Source organism: Xenopus laevis, chromosome 1S (genome assembly GCF_017654675.1).
Source record: "Xenopus laevis strain J_2021 chromosome 1S, Xenopus_laevis_v10.1, whole genome shotgun sequence".
NCBI lineage: Eukaryota > Metazoa > Chordata > Amphibia > Anura > Pipidae > Xenopus > Xenopus laevis.
Window position 1 is genome coordinate 112,474,948 of NC_054372.1, and position 20,748 is coordinate 112,495,695.

Here is a 20,748-nt window from a genome sequence, read left to right on the forward strand (position 1 = left end):
ACAGCTACAACATGCCCCCTAGATGGGCGTAAAGGTGACCTTCGGATGGAAACCATAAGCTGCAAAGAAATCCAAATACATAATTAGCTTTTTATCTTAATTATATAGAAGCTCCCTAAATAATATTATTACTGGAGTAAATTGTCCTCATGATAAAATGTACTAGCATATATATATATATATATATATATATATATAGAATACAGACAAACTATTTACACTTTTGTATTATAAAATGTTGCTCGGAAGAGCTTCATATAATACGTCTCTTAAGAAGATGATGCATATCTACAGAATATCATATTACTGCAGATGCATAGAAACGACTGTAGACATCCGGAACCATCCTGAGTATATCTAAATGGGACACCATATGTTATTTATTTCTGCTCATGTTCCCTATATCTGATTTACTATATCAATTTGTCTTCCGAAACTGCTAGATCATAAAACAGGAAACCTAAAGTGGACATGAGGCTATCTGATGAGAAGTCATTTCTCTTCACTGACACACTTTTTTTGTCATTTAAGAATGATACAGAGGTCACTGAGGTGCATGAACTTGTTTTATCATAACTTGGTTCAGAGATACAAGGAGAAGTAACATTTTCAAGTTAGGGCAAAGCTATTGAATCTGGTAATCCTCTGTAACTTGGCATCTCCTCTAAAGAAAAGCAATGCAAGATATATGATTTTCTATTTTACTGCAGCTGAAGTAGTGCTGCTCTTACCAGCCTCTAATGCCACTGCTGTAGCACAGGTCATATCTCTCTATTGTACTAATATAAGATGTGAAATGTAACTCTTCAGATAAAGTCAAGGCTGCCTGTAATTTCAGTAAGCACTTATAATTGTATTTCCTGAACTAAATAATTAAATTGTGATTAATAACATTCATTCAAAATGAATAATTAACCTACACAATACTGGTTGTCAGCACTTAAAATGATTTACAATGGTTTATCATTCATTTATGACCATTTTAAACAGATTTCAAACCTATGTTTCTCTGCATGCTTGTGTGAATGCTACCAGCTATCATAAAACCTTATACACTGTAGGTATGATCACAGGGGTTTGAGCATCATTATCAAGCAGTGTTAAAACAAATCAGTTGCCCATAAGACACTAATGCCCCTACAGCATAATCAATATGCCCCTTAAAATATTACAACTACATTTAGATCAGTTTTAACCAAGCCACTGGCCTAATACCTTTCATAATTCCTTCTTGGATTCAGAAACAAATCTGAAAACCTCTTAAAGTCGAAATTTATTTAAAGTTATCCAATAAGATCAGCACAGCTCCCATTGACTTCTCTAGCACCACAACAACTATTAACTTGGAGAAGTTTAGTATTAAAGGTCTTGGTTTTTTCACTTATTAAATTTAAAAATTTTAGCGCTTTTAAAAAATAAAGGAAATACTAATTGGTTCATGTGGTTCATGTCTTTGATAAACACTCCCCCCCCCCCAAAAAAAAGGGAGCTGCTAATAAACAACTTAGAATTTGCTTCTCATGTAGGCTCTGGAAAACCAGAAATCAGTTGGTAATTTTTATTTTTCTCATGGGTTGATGAAAAGTCCTCAGTATCTACTAGGTTTATGAAGGTACTGACAAAATGGCAGAGAACTGGTGATGTAATACTTACAGGTATAGTAATAACTTGCTTTAAGGTTTATATATGGTAAATTCACATTGTTAATTTCAATCTAACCATCCCCTTTCCTTGGGAAAAAAATGGTGAATTATACATAAGTGGTCCCATCTGTGTTATTTTAAAGATGCACCACAAACTGCTAATTATATGACATGACTACACAGATAAACAAAGGGGACTTATAAATGTTACACATTATGAATAGTATAAATCTTTAATGTTATGAAATACATCTCTTTTAGTGTGAAATGCTATTTCTATACAGAACACAGATGACTGAAAAGGATTTTGCTGCTAGTGCTTCTGTTTCCATAGAAACTAGATATTGGAGAAAAAAAATGGAGTCATGGAAGTGGCTGCATGGAAGTTTTAGGTAGTGTATGTCCTCACGTTACAGAGGGACAGGGAATAAGCCAAACACACATTTTTTACCTCTGTACAAGAGTACATTTGGGTTAAAAAGCATTTGAAAATAACTTCAAACAGTGCTAATATAAATAGCACAAAATATCATCCAGTAAATTCACTGCAACAATAAAATAAAGATAGTAAGTCTTGCTATGATGCTGCACACACATTAACTTAGGGGCAATTAGACATCATGTGCTGAATCCAAGGCAGCATAACGTTTAATATCCATTTGGCTAAATTATTGCAATAATAATGTTTGTAACTAGTGATGAGCAATAAGGATGGGCAACTTTTTTCTCCTTTTTTCCCCGCTGAAATGACGCCATAGACTTGTATGGCGGCGCCCATCGAAAAAAAAATGATGTGTGCCCAAATATATTGTTGCGCGTCAAATTTTTTTTGACGCCCATAGACTTTAATGGGCGTCGGCAAAACTAAACGGTCAAATTCGTCCGAGCCTAATGAGCAACCTATTTCACCCAGTACAGTTTTGCAGGGAAGTTTTTTTGCATATCCACACTAGAATTTAGCATCCTTGCCCTCCCCATAAACCAATGGAATTGGAGCCTTTATCAGTTCTCTCGCTGTCTATCTAAGGAACTGTCTGGGACCTGTGTTTGGAAGAAATTGGAAACATGGGTGCCTTTTTTCCATGGAAAAAACTTGTATCACAATAGATAGGATGTTCTCTAATAAGGTAAGGCAAAGTATATGCTATTGCAGTGTTAAAAGCAGCTTAACTGCAAAGTTATTTCAGCTTTACAGTTGCACTCATCACTAAAATAGCAATGCTGTATTTTGTTGCTTTTTGGATAATGGGTTTCTGCATAATATATCTCTCTCTATCATTTTAATTTGCTAATTAACAATGAAGGGTATGGGAGAGGCAGCAGGAACAAAAGCAAGAACAAAAATCAAAAACAAGTTTCTAGGGTCTATCATCACCCACAGCAGGTGTTTGGAGACTGCACCTGTTCTCTATAGAGGCTAAAGCACTGCAGTGTGCAGGAAACACATCTGTTTACATTTTGATTCACAGATTACTACTGATGCCTCTAAATCTTACAATGAACTGCAGGAAAACGTTTATTTAATGGTAACGGGAAACAGAAAATCAACACAATTTAAGTTTTAAAGTAAATAAAGTATGTACATATACATTTTGGTAAATATATATATATATATATATATATATATATATATATATATATATATATATATCTCCAATGAGTATCCGCACTCAGAGGCAATATATAAGATAAGGAGGGGTGCACGGTAATTCTTCCTTGAAAAATATCCCAATAGGGATCGAAACATTGGAAAAAGATACCATGTAACAATAAAGATTACATTTTTTCACTAAAGGGAGTGCTGGTTTGGAAACTATTGGTATACACACACGCACACACACACACACACACACACACACACACACGGCAAATACAACCTATATGATACAAATCTCAATAGACCCACACTTGAGAATGAAGTTAACCAGAAGAACATCTAACAAACTGCTATACAAAAGCAGCTCATGCATAGTAGAGAATTATTTTTTTATTAAAAGAAAAGTTGGCAAAGTCACTTCAAAATCATATTAAATAGAAGTATGTAACAATGCAAACACATGATTATCAGTTACTCTGAGGCTGCAATCCATACATGACTTGATTTCTATGTCTCTTCTATAAAAAAAAAAGAAATTTTTTATGTCAAAAAGTAAAAGCATGTGTTATTTTGTTCTTTACACACAAAATAGCATATAAGAAAGACAATACTGCATGTCTACCTACATTCACAAAATGTTTTTGAATCATTGGTACACTGCACACAGGCAGGTTTTAAAATAGATATAGACACTGTTACACAGTCCCATTTTAGCAGTATAAAAAATTTTGATAAATAACCTACGGTAAGAAGACGTAACATAAAGTCCAACCCATCCTCCCGGGTGCAATATGTGCAATTATTTTTATGGTAATCAGGTAAGCAGCATATAACAGTGGGGGCGTTTTTATTACAATCGAGATTAGTGAGAATTTTCACCAGGCTTAGTGATCATTTCTCATTTCAGTTTCTACCTCAATTTTTATACACCTGCCTGGAGGATTGCTCACTGAGTGCCTGCGCTCAAACATACAGTTGCCTCCACTCCCCTCTCAGCTGTGGTTAGTTTTAAACCATTTAGTTTATTCATTGTCAACTACCAGGGTAGATCAAGAGAGTTTCTTATCATTGTGGCACTCTCTGTCACGGTGCTGCAACCAGACCTTTTGATGTTATAATGTTGATTCAGAGTAATAAAAATACTGACAATTGAAAAAAGAATAAAGGATGTGTTTGAAATTAAGTGAAGTAATATAGAAGACGAGTATGGCAAGGGTAGGGTGAAATTTTAACAGGAAAAATATGGCCAAGCAAACCCAGACACAAAGTACTATCACGAGGTAGGAAAAAAAGAGTAATCCTATGTACATGTAGTATGAGGGTAGAGACCATGAAGGAATGCCAAGGGTCAAATACCAGATTGTACCTAGAAAGTCTGGCAATGCAAAAAAATAAATAAATAAATAAATAAACAATAACAGAGAGAGAGACATACCATAAATATGTCTCAGAAAAAAAACTCCTTCAGAATTAGAAGCAAGGGCATGCAAATGTGTAAGAAGAGGAACAGAAGGTCAGTATACTAAGTAGATACAGTCCGACACCTGGACTCAAACATATTTGCATATACATATATAGCTGGGAGGTGTCAAACAAATAGGTGGTGCCTTATATAAATCATAAGCATAATAAACAGCATAAAAGTATGGTGGATTAAATACTGAATTAAAATCCTGCCAAGGACAGACAGTCAAAAAAAACCAATGTATACATATTGAAGCAGTGATTACTGATGTAGCATAGTAAAATGTAACAGAAATTATTGAATAGTTAATATCAAGTGAAATCCTTTTTTCAGATATTCCATAGCCATTTCTGTCTCATTATGAGAATATTATCCTGTAAATTGTTATTTTCTGCATTTAATCAGTATATTTGTAGTTATAAGCATCAACAAAAGAATCATCAAAGCAATGATCTTATGAAGGCCTAAGTGCAACAGCCTTGCTGCACCCACACCCAGTTGGCCACCTTCCACTTCTCTATAATCCGTATCTGTGGTTTCTTTCAGCTCACATTGTTTTTATAACGAGCAGCAAATTTCAAATTCAATTTTCTTCTTTTTTTCCAGCCCCTAAATTATTATTTGGCTCATAATAATATAAACGATTAGCAAATGTTTTTCAATTGTTTGTGTTACCTTAACAATTCAAACTATGTTTGATCCATACAGGGCAAATTTGAAAGTGAATCTGCAAATTAGATTACATTGTTTTATTATGTTTCTTGATAATTAATTTGTAAAAGTCAGATATTCGGAAAGCTTAAAGATTTGGAGAAATGTTAATTATCTTACCTAATTTAAAATCCAGATTATCTTGATTAGAACAATAATGTTTTGGCCACTGTGAGAAATCAAAGCACAGCACTTGATCATGATAACCCCAAATTGTCAAGAACAGATGCATCGCTCATGGCTCCACGTTCCAGTTGCTAAAGCTGAACCTGTAACAAAAATAAATTAATTCTTTTTTAATAGAAAAAAAAAAGCCATTGTATTCCTAAAGCCAGGAAGCATTACTACTTAATCAATAAGTGCACCATAATAAGAGACAGCATGGAAACATAATGAATGACTCTCTATTTGTTGGTAATCATTGGAGGTAGGGATTCTTTAGGTTATCCCATAACACAATTTAAAAGGATTATAATTCAGAAACAGACATACCACTGCAGCCATGGATAATACTGATATCCACCTGAAACAAAAGTGAGCTGCTATCTGGTAGAGCAAATGGGCTTTCTTTGACCATCATAAATCTAACAATGCATAACAAACGCAGTGTGCATTTAGCTTTTATCTCTTTTTTACCTGCTTCTAGAATTCTACAAAGAAAACTTAAAACAGATACAAGGAGATAGTATAAATATTTTATATATTATTTACAGTAAACACAACTGTGTATGTGTCCTAATCACAATGTCTTAGGTTTTAATCAGTAAATTCTTATACATTACACCAATAGACATATTTAATTTAAGTTACTAGTGCTGAGTGAATTTGTAGTGTTTTGCTTAACGTAAACGTTTATAGAAAAAAAGTCTCTCTTTCAAATATGACCCTGGACAGCTTTTCCGGCAAGGGGTAGAAAATGATGATATCTGCACTAATTTTTTTACCACAGGGCCAAATTCTAGTGCAAATTCACCAAACATTTATAGCCAGTAAAACCTTGAATTTTGCACAAAAACAAAAAGTTTGCTCACCAATGTAAGCTACTTAAATTACCTGTTTCAATTCCAATTAGAGAATTGTTTCTACAATTAATACATGAATTCACTTTAAATTATACTTTTAATATGCTGTAGACCGTAAAATTAAAAAAGCTCTATTATTATTACTCTATTATTTATTATTATTATTTTTTTTACTGTTTTATTATTTTGCAGCCCTTCAGTTTGGTTCTTAACCCTTTGCCTGCCAAGCACGTACGGCGTACGTGCTGGCAGGCAAATGCTCAGGCTGCCAAGAACGTACATTGTACGTTCTTTAGCAGCTGAGCGCTCTCTCTGCTTCGGCGGCTTTTGCCGCCTCCGCAGAGAGTGGGGAGAGAAGACAGCCCCCTAGGCAACGAGGCTGGGGGGCTGTCAAGTCGGATCTGCGACTCGATTGTCGCAGATCCGACTTCAAAGTAGCAGACGCATCGCATGGAGCGTCTGCTACTACACTCACCTTCTTCCTGCCTGCAGAGCCGCCCACGCACTTCCTGCTGCGCAGCAACTCTGCAGACACGCTGCCAGGACTCCTCCAAAGAAGACAGCGATTCTCCTGCTCCAAAAACGGTAAGTGCACGTTTTTTTACACACTTACCTGCACCTACACATACTTACAGTACATTTATGCATTTTAGTAAAGATTGGAATTTTTTTAAAATTTTTTTTTTTAATTTTAGCACACTTGGTCCCTTTTGTACAGTTATTTACACTTATTTACACTTATTTACATGTATTTGCACACTCAGATAACTTTTATTAGTGCACAAATATGTATACACAAACAGGTGTTTTTTTTTTTTTTTACGAATTCATTATACTGTTATCTTTTGTTTTTTTTGCCTAAAAACGTGTTATTTTGGCAGCGTGACTATTGGATAATCGATTTCGGCCACTAATTACGCTGTCAGAACAATTATTTTGTTATTTCATTGATTTACGCTATTTTTGTGGTTTTATTGCAATTTTATCCCTGCATTATTGTTCCCTATGTATCTTTAGTATCGTTTTGCTGTTTGGTGCTTTGGTATAGAAAGATAGATTTTACTTAGTTTGATCCGCCAAAATATGTGCTTTCCAAAAATATATGGGTTTCTGGGGGTCTTTTTACAGTTTGGGGGTCTTACGGCACATAACGTACAGTTAGGGTTCTCTTTTCTGCAGCTTAGTTGGCTAGCGTGAAAATTCATAGTTACGTTTTTCATTTGGGGTCCATACACAACACATACTTTGGTAAATCTATACATATTGGGCATCAAACTATTTATTAGACCTCTGACGTCCATATTTAGAGAGATTTTTCTTTGTACGTAAAACATTGTGTCCGATAAATGCGGCAAACTGCAACATTTTTAGGCGATTTTCAGAAATGTTGTAAAAACCTATATGTTTAGAAAAGCTTTGCAGTTTGGTAGTTTCGTGTAGAAAGACGTCGTTATCTTTGTTGGAATCGGCAGAATGTGTACTTTCCAAAAATGTATGGTTTTGGGGGGTCATTGCTGTTAGGAGGGTCTTGAGGCAAATAATATGAAGTCAAGGGTCTATGTTCACAGAAGGCGAATGGGCAGCGGAGAAAACTCATATTCACTATTTTTATTTGGGGTCCGCACATGCCAGCTGCCTTGGTATATCTATGCATATTGGGCATCAAACTGTTCAGTAGACCCTTGGCATCAATATTTATGGTGTTTTACAATTGTATGTAAGAAATTGGGTGAGATAAATGCGGCCAATTGCAATATTTTTAGGCGATTTTCAGAAATGTAAAAACAGTTGCTTTTATCGCCAAATTTAGGAAAGGCTTGCGACTTGGTACTTTGGAGTACAAAGACATGCATACCCAATTTGGATTCGCAGGAATGTGTACTTTCCAAAAATATATGGTTTTATGGGGTGAACGCACTTTTTTCTACCTTTGCCCCCCCCAAAACAATGTAAATGTGTTGATTTTGCAGTACCTGAAATGACAGACCATATGGGGGTCTTTGTTTTGGGGCCCCTATACGCCACGTGCTTGGGTACACCTATACATATTGGGCATCAAACTGTTCAGAGGACCCCAGGCTTTCATATTTGGGGTGATTTGTCTTGATACCTAAAAGTATGTGGGTAATACAATGCTGCAGGGTCGAAATTTTGAAGTCATTTTTGGAAATGTCCCCAAAATCACCAAATTTAGGAATGGTTTGCGGCTTGGTACTTTGGAGTACAAAGACATGCATACCCAATTTAGATCCGTGGGAATGTGTACTTTCCGAAAATATATGGTTTTCTGGGGTGAACTTACTTTTTTCTACATTTTCCCCCCTCAAAACAATGTAAATGTGTTGATTTTGCAGTACCTGAAATGACAGACCATATGGGGGTCTTCGTTTTGGGGCCCCTATACGCCACGTGCTTGGGTACACCTATACATATTGGGCATCAAACTGTTCAGAGGACCCCAGGCTTTCATATTTGGGGTGATTTGTCTTGATACCTAAAAGTATGTGGGTAATACGATGCTGCAGGGTCGAAATTTTGAAGTCATTTTTGGAAATGTCCCCAAAATCACCAAATTTAGGAATGGTTTGCGGCTTGGTACTTTGGAGTACAAAGACATGCATACCCAATTTAGATCCGTGGGAATGTGTACTTTCCGAAAATATATGGTTTTCTGGGGTGAACTTACTTTTTTCTACATTTGCCCCCCTCAAAACAATGTAAATGTGTTGATTTTGCAGTACCTGAAATGACAGACCATATGGGGGTCTTCGTTTTGGGGCCCCTATACGCCACGTGCTTGGGTACACCTATACATATTGGGCATCAAACTGTTCAGAGGACCCCAGGCTTTCATATTTGGGGTGATTTGTCTTGATACCTAAAAGTATGTGGGTAATACGATGCTGCAGGGTCGAAATTTTGAAGTCATTTTTGGAAATGTCCCCAAAATCACCAAATTTAGGAATGGTTTGCGGCTTGGTACTTTGTAGTAGAAAGACATGCATACCCAATTTAGATTCGTGGGAATGTGTACTTTCCGAAAATATATGGTTTTCTGGGGTGAACTTACTTTTTGCTACCTTTGCCCCCCCCAAAACGATGTAAATGTGTTGATTTTGCAGTACCTGAAATGACAGAACATACAAGGGGGGGTCTTCCTTTTAGGGCCCCTATATGCCACGTGCTTGGGTACACCTATACATATTGGGCATCAAACTGTTCAGAGGACCCTAGGCTTTCATATTTGGGATGATTTCTCTTGATACCTAAAAGTATGTGGGTAATACGATGCTGCAGAGTAGATATTTTGAGGTGATTTTTGGAAATGTCACCTAAATCACCAAATTTAGGAATGATTTGCGGCTTGGTACTTTGGCGTAGAAAGACATGCATACCCAATTTGGATTCGTTGGAATGTGTACTTTCCGAAAATATATGGTTTTCTGGGGTGAACTTACTGTTTTCTACTTTTGCCCCCCCCAAATCGATGTAAATGTGTTGATTTTGCAGTACCTGAAATGACAGACTATATGGGGGTCTTCATTTTAGGGCCCCTATATGCCACATGCTTGGGTACACCTATACATATTGGGCATCAAACTGTTCAGAGGACCCTAGGCTTTCATATTTGGGGTGATTTGTCTTGATACCTAAAAGTATGTGTGTAATACGATGCTGCAGGGTAGATATTTTGAGGTGATTTTTGGAAATGTCACCTAAATCACCAAATTTAGGAATGATTTGCGGCTTGGTACTTTGGCGTAGAAAGACATGCATACCCAATTTGGATTCGTTGGAATGTGTACTTTCCGAAAATATATGGTTTTCTGGGGTGAACTTACTGTTTTCTACTTTTGCCCCCCCCAAATCGATGTAAATGTGTTGATTTTGCAGTACCTGAAATGACAGACTATATGGGGGTCTTCATTTTAGGGCCCCTATATGCCACATGCTTGGGTGCACCTATACATATTGGGCATCAAACTGTTCAGAGGACCCTAGGCTTTCATATTTGGGGTGATTTGTCTTGATACCTAAAAGTATGTGTGTAATAAGATGCTGCAGGGTAGATATTTTGAGGTGATTTTTGGAAATGTCACCTAAATCACCAAATTTAGGAATGATTTGCGGCTTGGTACTTTGGCGTAGAAAGACATGCATACCCAATTTGGATTCGTTGGAATGTGTACTTTCCGAAAATATATGGTTTTCTGGGGTGAACTTACTGTTTTCTACTTTTGCCCCCCCCCTAACGATGTAAATGTGTTGATTTTGCAGTACCTGAAATGACAGACTATATGGGGGTCTTCCTTTTGGGGCCCCTGTATGCCACGTGCTTGGGTACACCTATACATATTGGGCATCAAACTGTTCAGAGGACCCTAGGCTTTCATATTTGGGGTGATTTCTCTTGATACCTAAAAGTATGTGGGTAATACGATGCTGCAGGGTAGATATTTTGAGGTGATTTTTGGAAATGTCACCAAAATCACCAAATTTAGGAATGATTTGCGGCTTGGTACTTTGGCGTAGAAAGACATGCATACCCAATTTGAATTCGTGGGAATGTGTACTTTCCGAAAATATATGGTTTTCTGGGGTGAACTTACTGTTTTCTACTTTTGCCCCCCCAAAACAATGTAAATGTGTTGATTTTGCAGTACCTGAAATGTCAGACTATATGGGGGTCTTCCTTTTAGGGCCCCTATATGCCACATGCTTGGGTACACCTATACATATTGGGCATCAAACTGTTCAGAGGACCCCAGGCTTTCATATTTGGGGTGATTTGTCTTGATACCTAAAAGTATGTGGGTAATACGATGCTGCAGGGTCGAAATTTTGAAGTCATTTTTGGAAATGTCCCCAAAATCACCAAATTTAGGAATGGTTTGCGGCTTGGTACTTTGGAGTACAAAGACATGCATACCCAATTTAGATCCGTGGGAATGTGTACTTTCCGAAAATATATGGTTTTCTGGGGTGAACTTACTTTTTTCTACATTTGCCCCCCTCAAAACAATGTAAATGTGTTGATTTTGCAGTACCTGAAATGACAGACCATATGGGGGTCTTCGTTTTGGGGCCCCTATACGCCACGTGCTTGGGTACACCTATACATATTGGGCATCAAACTGTTCAGAGGACCCCAGGCTTTCATATTTGGGGTGATTTGTCTTGATACCTAAAAGTATGTGGGTAATACGATGCTGCAGGGTCGAAATTTTGAAGTCATTTTTGGAAATGTCCCCAAAATCACCAAATTTAGGAATGATTTGCGGCTTGGTACTTTGGCGTAGAAAGACATGCATACCCAATTTAGATTCAGGGGAATGTGTACTTTCCGAAAATATATGGTTTTCTGGGGTGAACGTACTGTTTTCTACCTTTGCCGCCCCCCAAAACGATGTAAATGTGTTGATTTTGCAGTATCTGAAATTACAGAACAAACGGGGGGTCTTCCTTTTGGGGCCTCCTATGCCACGTGCTTGGGTACATCTATTCATATTGGGCATCAAACTGTTCAGTGGACCCAGGATTTTATATTTGGGGTGTTTTACATTGATACCTAATGATGTGTGGGAGATATGTTGCTGTAGAGTGGAAGCTTTGAGGTCATTTTTCAAAAAATTCACCAATTTCTATAAAACACTATAACTTTAGGAAACAATTGCAACTTGGTGGTTTGGAGTACAAAGATATTTCTACCCATTTTTGATTCACCAGAATCTGTTCTTTCTAGTAATGGGTAGTTTTCTTGGGTAAACCTACTGTTAGTGGAATGTTTGGCCTTGAAATCAAAAGTATGCCGTTTGGGGAGTGTTGCTTTGGAAATTTGGTTGTGTACTGCTTGTAGATTTTGAGCTATACAAGTGAGAAATCTCCATAAAACTATATATATTTGGTATTGTCGCGTTCAGGAGACATAGACCTTTCTAAATCAGCTGTGTTCTCGTACGTAAAATGAATGATGTTTCTGATATATGTGATTGTTCTTCGTGCAACATGATTTTTTTCATTTTATTTGACACTTAGAATCCAATATTTTTTTAGAGAAGTAGAATTACACCAAAATTCTTGCATATTGTGAAAGTTCAGGTTGTCCTGAAAAAAACAATATATTGTTTTCCTGGGTTAACTAAAAGACCACCCCAGGAAAGGCCCTTAAAGTGAAAGAGTGCAAAATATCTAAAAACTGCTTGGCAGTAGATGTTCGCATCTAGGACAAAACGGCTGGCAGGGAAAGGGTTAATGGAAGTGATGATAAGTGATTTGGCAGGTTATAGTGATGTCAGCAATATGGAGGATATTCATTTTCTGGTATGAATAAAAAACAAAGACCAGTTATAGATTTTTTCAGAACAGATATGGAGTATATTATCCAGAATTCTTGGGATTTTGAGTTGGCTATATATGGTATGGAATGCCTTGACTCAAGGCTACCAGAAAAATAAAACAAATCAAAAGGATTGCTTTGCCATCTACATGCATTTATGCTAGCTTAGTTATTATCATTAGTGATGGGCGAATAAATTCAACCAATTTCCGCATTTTGCCGCCGACTAATAAATTAGTGAAACTCCCGCGTCGGAAAAGTCTTACGTCAAAACCGTTGCACATCAACACTATTCGGACGCCCATTGGCTTTAACGTCGGCGTCAAAATTAATGTGATCATCAAAATTGACGCGGCTGGAAAAATTTACACGGGCGTCAAAATTCGAGTTTTGTTCATTTTCCGCCATTTCTCGAATTTCACGGGAAATTGCACCTAATGCAATTGCAGCCAATTCATCAAAATTGATGCAGTTCTGCTTGAACTTTGATTGGATACACTAGTGTTAAAATTCAAGAGATGTTAATTTCAGCATTAGCGTGCTCCCAATTCTTTTGGTGCATCTGGGCTCCACTTATTGACACAGTCCACTGGCGGTAGCTTCAGTGTTGCATTGCTGAATTCAGAACAGGAGGCAAAAGGAAGGCAGCAGTGCTGAGTGCAACTATACAAAAGTGCAAGGAGCTCGTGTTGATATAATGCCTTAAAATTTGCAGGTTAGTAAATGACCCCTATTGTAATTTACTTGAATAGGTTGTATTGAGAATTGACTTTCTAATACAGGAAATTAAATTCCTATATTTCAAAATTTGCTCTGTGTAAGCGTGCTTGTGAAAAAACACTAAACTAAAACATCAACATAAAGTGTCTCTAGTTCAAAATAATCCCTTATCTGCTGTTTTGTTTTCCACACCTAAAGCGTACAAAGTATATGAGAATGAAGCAATGGAATAATTATAGTGCTTGAACTGTAGGGCAATATCTATTTCGAAAACACCAAGTTTTGCAGCATTGTTAATATCATATTGGGAACTCTCAGCAGGGTCATAGAATTTAAGCATTACAGCAATGGTAGGGAGTGCTCTAACTGGTCATTATTACATGCTTACAATGTGTGGAGAGGCAAGAAGCCAAAGACTTAATGAGAAGTCTTTAATGACCATTAAATTGAAGTCTTTAATGCATCCATAACAAAATATCTGTGTAGCATTTAATTTTGCAGTAATTTAATGGCTAGTACAATAAAATACCTATCTCCAACAAAGACAAGAATATATCAATTTGGTAACAATGTCTTGTGCATTCACAACAAACTGCCTTTAATTAAATGACAAGTTGAGGAAATGACACAATGTGTTTTTCATTTTTAATCTTGTCATCAGTTAAGTTTATTATTTGAAGTCAACAGGCAGGTGCATGAAATGAGGCACATTGTTTCACTTGTATTTCGTTTCTTATAGATTTACAGATGCAGCCCAATTTCAATTTCTTACATAAGGCAGCATCATAACATTTGCATATGCAAAATACCGTCTGCTCTAAGGAGATACCCTCTCTGTATCACAGCTACAGTAAGTCTGTTCTGTTTGTGGTATGGATAAAAAACATCCCTAAAAAAAGTCGCAAAACATAATTGCTTACACTTGAAACACATTGACTTCTGAATCTATTTAGGCCTTTGTTGCAAAAAACTGTATTATATTGCTAAAGTATATATGGTTAAACTCGCAGAAGAACTCAAATGGACTCAGTTACTTAATAATGAATAGTGTTGTTTGGGAAGTGTGGAGCTGAGTATGATCACATTATCACAGCTGATATTTTACTATTCACTTTGCTTCATATAGTGCAATGATTCACACAGGAGTGACACAGAATTTAACCACCATGCCTGATCACCAGTCATCATATTAGCTTTTAACATCTTTAAAAAAATGAAATATGATTTTAAACATCATTTATAAAGTGCCTCAATTTTCACCTGTTACCTGTAGGTTGCTGAGGTATTTGCCTCCTACACTGCATCTAAAGACTGTGTGACTCACACTGCCATCTCTTATCTTAGATAAGCGAGAGTCATATCTGTTCCAGGATATGCAGCTTTTATTAGATAGCCTTAAATCAAGAGTCAAATCTCACAGAAGAAAAAGTACCCTATAAATGTTTTATTCCCTTGAAATCTAATATAATGAATACATTTATAAACTAAAAACATCTAAATAATCTATGAAATTCAAATGCTTGAAAGATTGGCAATATCTATTTTAAAAGTACCAAGGTTTGCAGCATTCTCAATAAGATTGGGAACTCTCAGTAGGATAATAGAATTTAGCCATTCAAGTGATAGTAGGGGGGTGCTCTAACTGGTCATTATTAAATGCCTGCAACACATGAAGAGTAGTGATGCAAACTTGCTGTATTTCATAAGCAAATAATGTGTGAAACAGCAGAAAATGGTGTCTATGGGGGTTTCTTCGGGCCACAAAAACCTAATTTTTTCTGGCAAACCAGGGCTTATGTTGAAATTGTAGTGCCAAGTTAAAAAGTGGGTAAAAAACAGGAATTTCGCATAACTAAGTCACAACCATTGAAGTATATTGTATATAGTAAATAATATATGCTCTTTGTAAAATGTATGCATATGATAAGTCAATGAGGAGTTCCATGACCATATAAAAGCATAAAATATCCTCATATTTTACAAGATGGAGATACATTATTTATCATAATACCCAAGTTACTTTGAGTCATGGTGCTCAGTGATGTCATTTGTGTCACAAATATAATTGATTACTCCACTAAGCACCGTTTATAAGGATATAATTGCAGGATATTATGTACTGTATACAAATTGGCAGTGAATACTTGATTTCCAATAGTATTGGACAATGTGATATTTGTCCTGGTGGTGTCTTACTTACTTACTTACTTACAAGTGATACTGTATATGAAACACAGCTCCACTAGGATCAATTAACTCATATTAATGACAATACATTATGAGATATTTACAGTATCTATATCTGTTTTATGAATTATAAAATATATTTTGTACTTTATGAAATGATACAGGGTTAAAATGAATTATATGGGATTTACCTGTGTAATTAATCTAATAAATTGATTGTGATGGTCTTAAAATTATCATATCAGTTTTGATGTTGTGAAAAGCCTTTCACACTACATTTATAGGATCCATTATACTGAAAGCTTTAAATTATGGGAAGGTCTTCTTCCATAGACTCCATTGTAATCAAATAATTCACTTTTTAAAAAAAAAAAATTCTCTTTAAAAATACCTACCTTGTAGATCATTTTCTGAAAAATAAGCTGCAAACTATGTTATATATGTTATAGCTAAATGGAAAATTGGAAAAGTGACCCCATGGCTGAAACAATATGGTGATCCTGATGAGATTGATGGGTTTTTAGGTGTGTCTGAAATCAAAGGTCTGCTGGTATTACTAGACAGCTTCAATAAGTTTAACTTATGATTGTATATGATGGTGGGATCCCTGGGTAATTTAGAATAGTATTTGATAACTAATAATTGGTTGGTACTGAGAGCTCATATGTATTCTGAAATAGGAAGAACAATTACTGAGCTTTGTCTGTAAATTATATTAATTTAAAAAAATTAATCTGTAAAAAGTGTGGAGATGAGTTGCCTAAATAAATTAAAAAATGCATTTTCTACTTTTAAGAGCTCCTTTGGTACAACACGTCACAGCACTTGAAAGAAGAGTAATTTTTAAATGATCTATTTATAATACTGGCATTGCCAAATACTGTATCTAATTTGCATGTCATACATGTTAGAGTCTCATTTTTTGAATTGTTTTCAGTTCATATAAGATGTTCATTTTATTTTTTATATATAACGTGCATAATGCATAACAAAAGAATTGAAAGGCCAACAAATATGTTTAACCAATTTCCTTCTTGTCTTAGATTATTACCCATATTTAAGCAAGAACATGTTTCCATCTTTTTCATTAAGGATCATTAGGTCTGCAGTTCCACAGTTTTTTTATAAACTGGATTTTCATTAAAGATTTTCCAAGAATTGAAGATGAAAGAAGAGCAGTATATCAAGGTAAGACGTGTTTGCCCACTCATGTGGAAAATAGCCAGAAATTGACAGGTTTACTGTATTGAACAATAAAGGAGAAAAGAGGAATTAGAAAAGAAGCAAAGCGGTGTTCTCCTTTTGTACCAACAGTAAAGCAAACTAGAAGAATTTGAGGTTACATTCACATATGTGAGTGTAAAAACAAAACACACTAGTATATATTTATTAAATACTACCAAAGGGCAAATATATATGTGTATATATGGTTGGCCCACAACTAGGGATGTAGCGAACTTTGGAAAAAATGTTCGCGAACATGTTCGCGAACTTCCGGCCAAAAATGTGAACGGTTCGCGAACGTCGCGAACCCCATAGATTTCAATGGGAAGGCGAATTTTAAAAGCTAGAAAAGACATTTCTGGCCAGAAAAATGATTTTAAAGTTGTTTAAAGGGTGCAACGACCTGGACAGTGGCATGCCAGAGGGGGATCAAGGGCAAAAATGTTTCTGAAAAATACATTGTTGACACAGCGCTGCGTTTTGTGCTGTAAAGGGCAGAAATCACACTACGTTACTCAGGTGATGTTTCTGGACACAGAATGTGAAAAAGCTCACACAGCTAGGTGGCACTTGGTTAAAGACTGGGCAAACAATGCCTGCAAGGTCAACGTATACACTACAGCAGTGGATACGGAATATATTATTGCTGCTTGAAAAACGTCACTCAGGTGGTGTTTCTGGAGACGGTATTATTATTGATATTTAGACAGAATGTGAACAAGCTCACACAGCTAGCTGGCAGTTGTTTGAAAATGAAGAACACACTGGGCAAACAAATTGAAACAATGCCTGCAAGGTCAACGTATACACTACAGCAGTGGATACGGAATATATTATTGCTGCTTGAAAAACGTCACTCAGGTGGTGTTTCTGGAGACGGTATTATTATTGATATTTAGACAGAATGTGAACAAGCTCACACAGCTAGCTGGCAGTTGTTTGAAAATGAAGAACACACTGGGCAAACAAATTGAAACAATGCCTGCAAGGTCAACGTATACACTACAGCAGTGGATACGGCATATATTATTAGGGATGTCACGGACTGTTCGCCGGCGAACTTGTTCGCGCGAACATCGGCTGTTCGCGTCCGCCGCAAGTTCGCGAACGTCGCGCGACGTTCGCCAATAGGCGTTCGCGTCAAAATCGTTCGACCATTTGACCATTCGATCGCTAAAATCGAAGGATTTTCGTTCGAATCCAACGATCGAAGCCATTGGATTGAATGAAATCATTCGATCGAATGGCTTCAATCGTTCGATTCGAACGAAAATCGTTCGATCGAACGATTAAAATCCTTCGATCGTTCGAATCGAACGATTTTCGGATGTTCGAAGTTCGCAAACTGTTCGCGAACTGTTCGCATTTTTTGCCGGTGTTCGCGAACGGCGTTCGCGAACACATTATCGGCGGTTCGCTACATCCCTATATATTATTGCTGCTTGAAAAACGTCACTCAGGTGGTGTTTCTGGAGACGGTATTATTATTGATATTTAGACAGAATGTGAACAAGCTCACAAAGCTAGCTGGCAGTTGTTTGAAGAACACACTGGGCAAATAATGCCTGCAAGTGCACTACTATTGGTGCACTACTATGAAGAACAGCAAACAGCACTGGACACGTTAAAGAACAGTGAGATAAGTAAAATAAAAAAATATATATATATATTAAAAAAAAAAAATTACTCTGGTTGGTGCTGAACTACTAGGAGCAGCACACCAGTCCCACTCCCCAACACAGCTAGACTAATAGCACTGGGCTCTTATAGTAGCAAAGTAAAAAAACAAAAAAGAAAATAAAAGCAGTCCTTACAAGGACTATTGGGTTACAGGCAGCAGTCAGCAGATGAGAGATCAGCAGCAGTGCCCACAGCAGCTACATACAGAGCACTGCAGTAGAAGGTAGATTAATAGCCAGCAAAGCTACCTAACCTAAAATGTCCCTCAAATCCCTGCAGAGTTCTGTCCCTACAATACAGAGCAGTATCAAGTAGATTACTAGCCAGCAAAGTTACTATCAACTGTCCCTCAAATCACTAACAGCTCTCTCCCTACACTAGCTCTTCCAAGCACACACAGGCAGAATGAAAAAACACTGCAGGGCTTCAGTTTATATATGGAAGGGGAGTGGTCCAGGGGGTGTGGGGGTGGTCCAGGAGGGAGAGCTTCCTGATTGGCTGCCATGTATCTGCTGGTCTGGGGTGAGAGGGCAAAAATAAGCGCCAGCTAAGGCGAACCCAAATTGGCGAACGTCGCGCGACGTTCGCGAACATTCGGCGGACGCGAACACCCGATGTTCGTGCGAACTAGTTCGCGGGCGAACAGTCCGCGACATCCCTACCCACAACACCCAAGACAGGTGTGAAATACAGGGCTCCTTTGCACAGTAGATCTCAGTTATCTGCTGTATGGGCTATTAAAAGGTGCAGCCACTTTGCACATGGACCAGCTCAAGCATTATGTGAATTGCTTATCAGTAAGCATGGCATTATTCTTTGAGCTATATTGCATTGTTTACTATTACAGGTATAGATTTGCTCCACAGCAGTGACCCACAGCACCATTGAAACTTTACGCTTGCTCTATTTGGTGCCCATTGATTCATAAAATATTATAAATTATTATTAATATAAATTAATCAATTATTATAAATATTATAAAGTGGGGTTTTAAAACATGGTAAATGAATTTTCATATAATCAAAAATAGATTGTAAGCTCTATGGGGCAGGGAATATATGCAGTGCTAAATAAAACTTGTGTTGCTATACATCAATAACAAAATACTGTCTCTCGACAAATGACAAATAATTGCTTGATAGTCTGTTATTGCAAAGGCAACCATTGTTTGTCAATGCGTGACTGGCTGTATCACCTGGATTGATAACATAGCCTCATCTATGCTTGTTACTGCAAGAATGATTGCCTTGCCCAGTTAGAATATTGACCAAAGTTCCTTTCCTCTTGAATAAGTATTTGTATTTCTGATTTTGCTTATGTCGCTAGTTAGTGTATAGATTACCTTTCATTAAGTACTATATAGACAAAGAAAGGTCTACTGGGGGAATGTAAGAAAAGTCCAAATAAAAAAAAAACCCTACATAAATAAGAACAAATATTTGCATTTCTCAATGTAATGTTCTTCTTTAGACAATTATTATATTGTGCATTTCAATTGTACACAGCACATTTTTCAGACCTGTTTTTGGATATCACACTAGGTGAAGAATTTCTCAGTAAGAAGGCCAAACCTGCAGCAACCAAGTTTTGAATAGCTATGAGCTTACTATAAACCATGACCTTGTGCTGTAGATTTAACTGTGGATAGCAAGAAGTATATTGCTGACCAGTGATGAGTGGCTCTGGCCCGCATTGAAGTCAATAGGCTTCAAAATATTATTTTTATGTGCAACAATTTTTTTTCACTCCAAAAGGATTAAAGTCATTAGGGGGGGGTTGTTGTTAAAGAAATCTTTCTTTATAAGAATTATATAGTCAGGAAATATAATTGTTTCCCATGCATTGTTATTAGAATAATCGTTGACTTAAATAAACTTCTACAAATTAGCTGTCTTGAGTAATTGATATTATTTCTTGACATTGCTAATCTCAAACTAATGCATAGCTTTTGCTTACATGTTGTTTTTTTTAAGTAATCTCACATTGGTAAAATATTAGAAGAATTGCAAACAAATATACAAACAATAGTAGTTATTGCTTCTCCACCCTTATCATTCATAGCCACATGCAACAAGCTAGACACTAGATTGTGTAATAAATGGCCACATTTATAAGCCATTAATCATATTGATGTAAACAAGTCAAGGCTATATGCAGAGGGC

At 36.6% G+C, this 20,748-nt stretch overlaps 1 protein-coding gene across 4 annotated transcripts in view; it reads right to left on the bottom strand.

Annotated features, from left to right (window-relative positions):
* lingo2.S (leucine rich repeat and Ig domain containing 2 S homeolog) overlaps positions 1–20,748 on the bottom strand; it is a 723,222-nt gene that overhangs the window by 305,738 nt on the left and 396,736 nt on the right. For 3 of the 4 annotated variants that reach the window (XM_041580103.1, XM_041580101.1, XM_041580102.1), the window contains one exon: positions 5,537–5,685. The exons of the other annotated variant lie outside the window; for it this stretch is intronic. The gene's annotated coding sequence lies outside the window, so the exon portion shown is untranslated. The remainder of the gene's footprint in view (positions 1–5,536; positions 5,686–20,748) is intronic. 4 annotated transcript variants of the gene reach the window in all.